The 9,351-nt window shown below is 40.3% G+C and overlaps 1 long non-coding RNA gene across 1 annotated transcript; it reads left to right on the top strand.

The window, feature by feature from the left end:
* The first annotated feature begins 832 nt into the window (after positions 1–832).
* On the top strand, positions 833–6,328 carry LOC142599582 (uncharacterized). Its single transcript, XR_012833153.1, has 3 exons — positions 833–968; positions 2,467–2,879; positions 6,278–6,328. It is a non-coding gene; the product is annotated as an uncharacterized LOC142599582 (long non-coding RNA).
* The last annotated feature ends 3,023 nt before the right edge of the window (positions 6,329–9,351 follow it).

A 9,351-nucleotide genomic window follows, 5' to 3' on the forward strand; every position in this document is an offset into this window, starting at 1 on the left:
AAAAAAGGCAGAAGTAGAAACACTTCTACAGCAAGTCTGACCCTAGACTGGAAGGCTCAAAATGTTGTAGCTGGACAACTGGACAGCATCCCTGCACTGCTTGGCAACAGCGTATCTTGCATGTGCTGCCGCTCTCCCATTAAAATGCAGGCAAGAATTAGACTCTGAGGCCAATATGTAGCAAAAGGGAATATCAGAATAGGTCTCTGCCTATAGCAAAGCAGCTATACAGGGCAGACACAGTTAGCAGGTCTGAAAGAGATCAGATCCACAATGTGATAGGGGCAGCAGGACAGCAGGCACTGGTCATGAGGATGGGGCAGCACTGGAGACCAACTGCAACTGGATTTTGGAATGCAAGTTAGAGCTGCAAGAAGTTCCAAATGCAAGTTAGCAAAGGAGGCTTTCTTGTGGGCTGGTTTGGGCTTTTTTTTTTTTTTTCACTTTTGCTGTTTGGCAGCTGAAGTTTTTGTTCAATCTGATCATTTAAATTTCAGCATTGGTGGAGTTAAATGACTTGTCAGTTAATTTAAAACACTGCTATGTGATCACTTGAAGCTAAATTACTGCCAGAACATCCAAATTTTTATTCTTTTTTGAATACAAAAGTGCAATCAGTTACGGACAGAGGAGGAGACAGAAAAGAAAGGGAAGATTAAAACTCAGTAAAAGAAAGAGAAAGTTAAATAAAAAAATCCAGAAGTGAGTAATATTGAATGGAAAGTGTAAAGGCATCCACATGCATTTATGTGGCTTTTTTTTTTCTGACATTTTCTATGTTTTATTACATTTTCCTGGCAGAAAACCAGAAGCCTAAAGAACAGAGGAAACCAGCTTGCATAGGTGATGGGGGGGGTGTGCATCCTAGGCTGACTAAGAGCAAAAGAAGTTTGGACCTAAAGGTAACCCAGGGACAACATTGTTCCAGTTGGAAGGTGCATCATCTGAGGCTGCTTTATATCTCAGAGGTGGGTAATTGCCATGAGCAGAATGTTTTCCTGAGGTAACTTGGTAGTAGTGAGCAGAATTACAGTAGAGGTATTTATGGCCACAAGAATTTTGAGACATCCTTCCTTCCTGTTGACAAGCAACATGAGTAGGGAAAGTACATACGCCTCATTGAATCAAGCCAAGGCTGGGGATCTTGTGACTGGCAATGTCTGGGAGACAAATTAATTCATTCTGAAATACATTACATTCAGGCTACAGTAACCTCTTACAGGAAGCACCTCCAGAAACACAGTAAAGATGATGTTGCCTGTGCAAACCGCTTGTGGTGAGATTTTTTTTTCCCACTGCCTGAGATGTCTCACCATGGTATTAAACCTACTGTGAAGCAGAGCAACGGAGCTCCTCATCACCTGTCTTAGTATCAGGGCCACTCTTTCTTTGTATCTGTGTTTCCCAGCACAGGCCACCAGTACTTTTGGTGGCTTTAATCATAGAATCGTAAAATCATAGAATGCTTTGGGTTGGAAGTGACCTTAAAGATCATCTAGTTCCAATCATAAAAGAAAGCATACAAGGTAGATAAAAGACTTCCTGTTTCCCCATAGCTCTCTTCTTTATATCTCTCATTATCTTCTTTATATCTTCACCTTCAAACCTAAATCTGATGATGCATCACGGCTGGAGAAAACACATACCAGTCTCCCTTTGGTCCATGATCTCTGGCATCCAACAGTTATTAAATTTAGATCCCAGGTCCTGAATGTATTTTCTACATTGCTTTTTACGAGGGCAAAGAGCCACTCTGGCCATTTCAGAGAACAATTACTCCAAAATGAAGAAGGCAAAGGAAATCTACCAGAAGTATAAGCAGAGCTATTCTGTACCCATGCAGTGATGTGTGTCTAAAAGCCCTTAAGCCTAATGTTAAATGACATTATGGTGATACTGGAATATCCCTTTGCTTCCAGCAGAAGTGGTGTGGGGACCTTGCATCCTCAAAATGGGGTAGTGCTGTCCATGGGTACATGAGGAGGAAGTGGCTGTTATGAGCCTTATATTTGCTTTTTTATTTTCCCAGGCCCCATACACAACAGGACTAGAGGAAAAGCAAATACACAAATGCAGATAATGTGTTTGCTAAATATTCAAGGAGGAGGAGAAATGGAAATTGGCATGCAATGGAAATGGCATGAAATGCAGCTGCACAGCTTCTGTATTTGTTTGGGAACTGATAACAGGCCAGAGGAAATTTCTCTTCAGAGGTCCACGTAGGGAACCCTCCTCTTTCTTTCACTTTCCTCGCTGCGGTCTTTCTTTGGCATAAGTGGTGCGACACAGCTTTCCTTCACGTACTTCAGTATTTGGAGGAGTACAAGAGCCCATGTAGGCTCTGTAGAACAGAAATATTTGCCCTTATACTGTGCTGCAAGATTTGAATGCTTAGAGACGTCTTTAGACGTCTTAAGACATCTCACTAAATATAATTTTCTAATGAGGAAAAATGCTTTTTTCCAGCTGCAAGAGAAAGCGGGCAAGCGGATCTCTAGGCAGCAGACAGCAAATGCAGGCAGGGTTGGGACCAGCAGAAGGGATTCAACTTGCTTTCTTACCGATGATTGTCTCCATCACGTGCTGAAAGACATATACAACAGTTACACCTACAAAGAAAAAGTGCTAAGATTAGGTAGGATCAGGCTGGGACCGCATGAACAGAACAATACTGTGCTGTGGTCCATCTGCTTTCAAGGATTCACTCTACCAGTGTTTTTCTACTTCAAAACTGTGTGCCTGTCCACAGTGCTGCTGCTGCCCAAGCCCCTTCCCATCCTGGAAACTGGCAGAGATAGGAAGCCAGAGGAAACTGTTGTCCCACAAAAAGAATAAATTTTTCTCAGGTCACATCCTGAGCTGTCTCCTACAAGCTTAAGGTAAGAATACTGTAGTATGGCAGAAAAAAGGTCAATTTAGCCATGTTTTCTGTCTCTTGGAGATCAGCATTGGAGGCATAGGGAAGAGTAAAAAGGAAAAAACACAGTCATACAGTGATAATATCCAGCATGATCTTCCAGCTTCCAGATACCTGCAGCTCACAGGCTTCAGAGCCAGAGGTAGCATCTTCATGTTAAATAATCCTTGATTAGTCTTTTTCCATTAACTTACCTAACTCCTTTTAAACAGGTATGCATATGGCACACAATCATACCCATGTGTACTTTTTTTCTAGATTAGTCTGCTTTTTTTATGGCTCATCCTATATTTGCTGTTGGAAAATCTGAAATGTATTTTACTCTGGCTCAGTTTCATGAACACTGATGAAAATATCAGTCCTCACAAGAATAGGTATAAAATGAAATTTCATATTTTCACATTACTCAACATGTAAATATTTGGTAAGCTGTTATGTTTATATAGCAATATTTAATTAAATATCCTAGGATTAACAGATGTCTTAAATCCTTTTATGTACAGCCATCTCAGATATTGCCAAAGCCATAATAAATTATGATAAGTTTCGAAATACACAGGAAAAAATACTAATTTTTTTGAAAGAAGAATTCATAAACAAATCTTTGTACCTTTTGGGAAAACAGGTACTTCATTGTAAATATTTGTTATAGGAGTATTATTGAGAAAGAGACACAGCAGGAGCTGTGCAGCTGGAACTAAGCTGCTATGAATAATTTTGTTAAAGAACACTGTCAACAATATTTATACTGTGTCCAAATTATGCTAAGTTTTTTACACACTATTAAGAAGATAAGATCACATACCTATTGTCGTGTTTGGCAACTCGCTTAGAGCCAAGAAGTCTGGCCGAACTCCATTTCAGTTGTAGCCTAAGCTCTTAACTGATCAGCACTGTGCAACGTGCCTCTCCGCACAGCGCAGCTCCGCAAGGGCTGTCTAAAGGTGCAGTTCCCAACCCCTACGCTCCTTCCCAGCTGCAGCTGAGCAGGGGTATGAAATGGGATTCAACGAAAGAAAAGCAATTAAGCCCCTCATGCAGTGAGTGACTAACGAGTATTTTAAGTGTAAAGAGTCTCCTTCTAGGCAAATTGTCATTCAGTGGAGGCACAGTGGAGAGAATTACACTCTGTTGTACACATGCTGACTTCAGATTCTGCTCACTCTGCTCTGTCTTATGTTTCCAGGGGCAGAGACACTTACAGGTGAGTTCATGAATGCAAACAAATGCATGAAGTATGATGTTACCCCTCACAACTTAAAGACAACTTTATGTAAATGTGCATATGTAGATATATAAATTCTCACAGGATATAGTTATAAAATAGTACATACAGATTCAGTCTAAACTGAGGGATATATGCTTACTGTTGTTTACTTTACCTACTTCTTATGTCGTAAAAAGTTTACGAATTTTAAAAATGCGGGCTATTCCTTACCTGCATCCTTTCTTTTTTAAATAGTTTTAATTTTGTTTGAATTTCTCTGATGGCACTTTACATTAAAAATTATTTAGGGTCAAGCCAATAATTTGTAATCCAACAGGGTTGCTTCCTTAGAGCATTCAGTCATATGATTTAGTTTCAGGCAGTCCAGCGAGGAGCTGGGAGTTAGACTTGGTGATCCTTATGGATCCCTTCCAACTTCAGATAATCTAGAATTCTATGAAAATTATATAGACTGATTTTTCCCCTACAAAACATCATAGGAAATTAGATCAACAGAGTTGTCATTCCAGAAACATATGATTCAAAAGAAAATTTGTTGTCTATCAATCAAATCCAGAGGACTGATATTAGGGATATCTTTAAATTGTAAACTCCAAGTTTTAGCTCAGAATGCTTAAGTAAACAAGGCTTGTTAGACTAGAACTGCTGTCTGTTTCCATTTGTCCATCCACTAATAATGTTTCAACCATTAACAATGTCAATCCGGTCTAACAGAGAAGATGAAGTCTCCAGTATCAACGAGTTTTTCCAAGCCCAGAGAAAACAGCAACCAGGCAGAGAGAAGGGATACCTGTGGTGATTCCCCAATGGGGTGCTGGAGGACTCAAAACAGACAGAGCCATCACAAAGGCTTCATCCACCAAAAGAGACCGTGGATCAGAGCTCTTGCCCAGCCTTAGCGTAACCCAGCCCCCAGGAGACCCACCCGTTGGAAGCCAGAGAGCTGCTCCCGGTGTCTGGGTTTGAAGACAGCGATCTGGATGGAGGACAGGCACTGCAGGCCACTGGTATTTGCAGATGGGTGGCTTTGCAGGTCCTTTAGCGACAGAGGGTCTTTAATCAGCAGAGCCATGGCAGTTAGTGACCATCTCCTGGCTCTGACTTTTCGCAGGCTCCCACTAGGTGCTGGTGCTGGTCGCTGCCCACAGGTGGCAGTGAGCCTTCACTGTTCGCGGCAGAGAAACACCAAGGTGGTTGTGGCCGGTCGCGGTTGTGGGCAACGGCAGCACAGCCCGGTTCCTCCCGAAGCCCTGCCTGAGGTGCTCAGATTTGGCTTTCTGGGAGCTACTTAGCAGAGGGCTGGCTGTGCTTTTCAGTCCTCTCTGCAAATGCTGTAACATAATCTGTACGACTGGGAAGAGCTTGTAGACCAGTCAGAATGAACAAGATCTGCCAAAAAATTCATTCAAATCTGCGATGTCAAACTGCGGCAATATAGTTGGAAAAGCTACGCTTTGAACGGGAATATGTTGCAGAGATGGTGATCACTTTATTATCAATAGCTGCCTCAACCTATTCCTCAAGGGAGGGAAAAAGGAAAGCAACTGAGCAGATCAGTGGAGATCAGAAAATTGCTCACGCTATTCAGTGTAATAAACTTCACTGTCAACAAACAGCTTCCCTCGGATTTTTCCAAAGGATAAAATCACAATTGTTTACATTTAAGCACTTCTCTCTCCCATGTCCTTTATCACAACAAAGTTATTTATGTTTCCTATGAAACAATGATATACATTTCTGAAGTTCCAAAATACGTGCTGAGTGCAAACTTTTAAACCTGCATAGATAAATAGATTAGATTAAAGGACTCTCAGAACAAAAACAATGGTGTTGAATGGAAAAACAGACAGTAAGTAACATTTAGCCAACCTGTACATTGAAGATGTTTGTGTGTACCGTACAAAATCTGGGTAAATGTCTGTCCCTTCATTTTTGTCCTGGAATCAATAACTACATGAATTGGGGGTGGGTATGTGTGTGTGTGCATGCTTTTTTGTCTGCAGCAATAGCAGCAGACATCAAAGTGACAAGTAACATCAGCAAACTGAAAAAGCAAACAAATGTAAATTTTTCTGAAACAGGCTGCTGCCCAACTGTGAATTAACTATGTGACTTTTTGTCTCTGCTCTCAGACAGCTGTGAACATCTGCCAAGTGACTGGAAACGCATTGCATATGGTGCCACCTGCATCTTGATATATAGCAACAAACCAAGTTTTGCCATCATACATGTCTTTGCACCCTCACCGAATCCACTGGGGTTGCATGCATGTAACTGAGAGTTTAATCCCAGTGGATCTCTGTTGTGTTGCCCAGTGACTAAGTTCAGTGGACTTCAGTGGAGTCACAGGGCATAACTGGGATCAGACTCGCTCTATTTATCGGTAAGTACCTTTAATAGTAAATCCTCTTACCAGTTTGGTGTTCTGCCTGGAAAGTTTCCCCTAAAAATGGGTATTCTGACAAATAGAGAGCTTTGCTGCAAGGCATCTCCAGCTTGATGGGCTGATTTTAAGACAAATGTTACAGTGAAGTTTCTGTTATTTTCTTGTGAAAAGGCAATTCTGTGAATCCTCCACTCCAACTCCCTGGGCCAATGTGGAGGCACAGGTCTGGTGGGGAAGACCAGCTCAGGAGCTACAGCAAATGGGAAAGATGTCTGGTAACAGGACCTCAGAGGCCTCTCTGAGGCAGTGGCCAGATTGGCTTTCTGTGGGACAGTAGGTTCATCATGTTCAGTACCCAAACCAAGCTGATTTATTATCAGAGAATAAGCTTACTGCTCTGGAATGGACCGGGTCTGGATGTTTGGGAAAAGTAGGAGGCTCACTCCTGAGAGCTGGTAGTGCATGTAGAGAAGATGAACTCCACATTGTTGTGTCTCACCAGCCCAGTGGCGACAAGAGAGATGTTTTATGCTTGGGCTATCTGGAGAGAGATACAAGGCAGGCAATGTCTGTGTTCTTCAGGAAAACAAAAAACCCTGAAACAGCCCACATATTACCTTAGGGATTTAGTATGTCATTTTTAACTCTGATTGAGATACCTCAAGGGAAAACATCAAATAGAAATTTGCATTTTATATGCTGTTGAAATAAAATAAATCCTTGAAGTCTTTGTTATTTTGTATACTTTGTACATTTGCGACTGTGTTTTGGGCAGAGTCAGTTTCACATAGTCTGCATATGGCAATTTTATGCAGGAAAAAAATTCACATACAAGCAAAGCCAGAATCATCTGGCACATAGCTCCTAGAGACAGATGGTGCCACCTGCATCCTTGACTAAGAATAGTCCCAGCCAGGTTTGTAGACAATGACCTATTTAAATGAGAAAGGGGAAAAAATCCATGAGCTCTCTTCCTTATCTGTACAGAACATTTACAGCATATATCCTTATACGTGCAGAACATTTACAGCAATAGAGAATGATGAAAATGAAGCATTATTGAGAGCTGCATTTTCACAATGAGACATAGCTGTGAAAGAGAAAACATGGAAAAAGATGTCCTCACTGCTATTCAAATCTGCTATTTCTTTCTTGCCACCTCGCTTCTTTTCCAAAGATGTGTTTTGAGCCACAGGTTCTGGGTTTATATAGAAATTGCCAACCTCAAGGCCTCCCTTCTCTTCTCCTTCCTCCTCTGACCAAGGTTATTCAGCCTTACAGGTTAGTTTAAGCTGAACTTTTTGATAGGTTTATTGTTGCCATGAATTTGCAGTTGTGTACTTGTCTTGATACCATATTCTCTTGCCACTGAAATGAAAGATGTCACAAATTCAGCTCTGAAGGGAGCACTGAGAGTTGAAAATTCATTTGAATATACATTTTTTTAACAAGCAGCAATAACAACCAGAGAAAAGGTAAATAAAGGAAGGAGAAAGAAGGATAAGACTGTGAGTTTTTCTTAATATGAAAAGTATCCTACTCACAGCAAACCCATTTATTTTGTCCATTATTATTGGACTCCATGTCCTGGTATGAAAATGTTTGTGTTGTGTGCTTTTTAAATTTCATCTGTCCTTTATAGAAGGATGTCTGAAAACAGATATTCTTTCACTTACTGAAGAGTCAATTATTCCAAAAGAGTGTGTTTGTATGGGTATACAGACACATGGCTGTACACCAAGGTTTATGCCTAGTAAAGAATTTAAACTCTGTACAGGTACTAGCTGACAATGCTTTTGCTTCTTTTCCAGCCTTGTTAATAGGCCATCTGATAAAACCTGATTTCCTTCTAGAGAGAAATGAAAAAGCTAAATAAACTTACAGTTTTAACAGTATAGGTCTTTCCTTTCTGTATCTCTTATATCTAATACATGAGAGGAGAATCTGTTCAGACCTTTGTATCCGGTGTGCTTGAAACCAGCGAATGCTAGAATGTCATTCCGTCTGTTGAGGAAGGTGCGTGTCGCCTGTGTTTCAGCAGCTCACAGTTTGGAAATAGACTCACTAGTTGTCTTCTACCTAGAGATAACAGTAAAAATTTAATCCATAAAATTTTTATACTGTTACCATCCTTATTTTACATTGGGCTGAAGAGAAGTGCACTGGGCCTGCCTTTTTGTAGTACTGTTGTTCTTTGTTAAAATAAAGAAATGCTAAAAAAATCAGGCTATACAGAAACACATTACCAAATTTTTATAAACTTGCAAGGAAGCTTTTTTCCATTTGAATTTCAGGGTGAAGTTTGGGTCTGTCTTTAACTTAAATGCCCAGTTTTATTTATTTCTAGTGAGAATCTTTTGTGGTGGAGGATGTTCAGATAGAAAAATAAAAACTACCCCCCCTCTCAGTGCAGCTAGGTACTGTGGGAATGAATGCTCATGTGCTCCTTTTAGTGCCACAGTACAACACCCGATCCTGAATTGGTTTAGCTATTTTTTTATTCATAAAATTATGGGAACATTATTTGAAGACCAACCAAAGCCAGAATAGTGGTTTTGTATGCCATCTATGCAATTTAGATAGAACTGGTATTAAGTAACGTAATATGGATGTTTATAGCTACTTTTATTTTTCTGTGGTGCTTGAAGTTGTTAAATTTTTTTACGCTCTTCTCTTTTTAGACTAGAGATCCTGAAAGAAATTTTAAAAACATATCAGTAGCATATGTGTTTTCATAAAATGTATTTCTATTTTAATGTTCAAATACAATATGCAAGACATCCCTTTTGCCAGGAAAGCAAGGCTTGATAAACTCCAATT

This window comes from Balearica regulorum, chromosome Z (genome assembly GCF_011004875.1).
Source record: "Balearica regulorum gibbericeps isolate bBalReg1 chromosome Z, bBalReg1.pri, whole genome shotgun sequence".
Lineage (NCBI taxonomy): Eukaryota > Metazoa > Chordata > Aves > Gruiformes > Gruidae > Balearica > Balearica regulorum.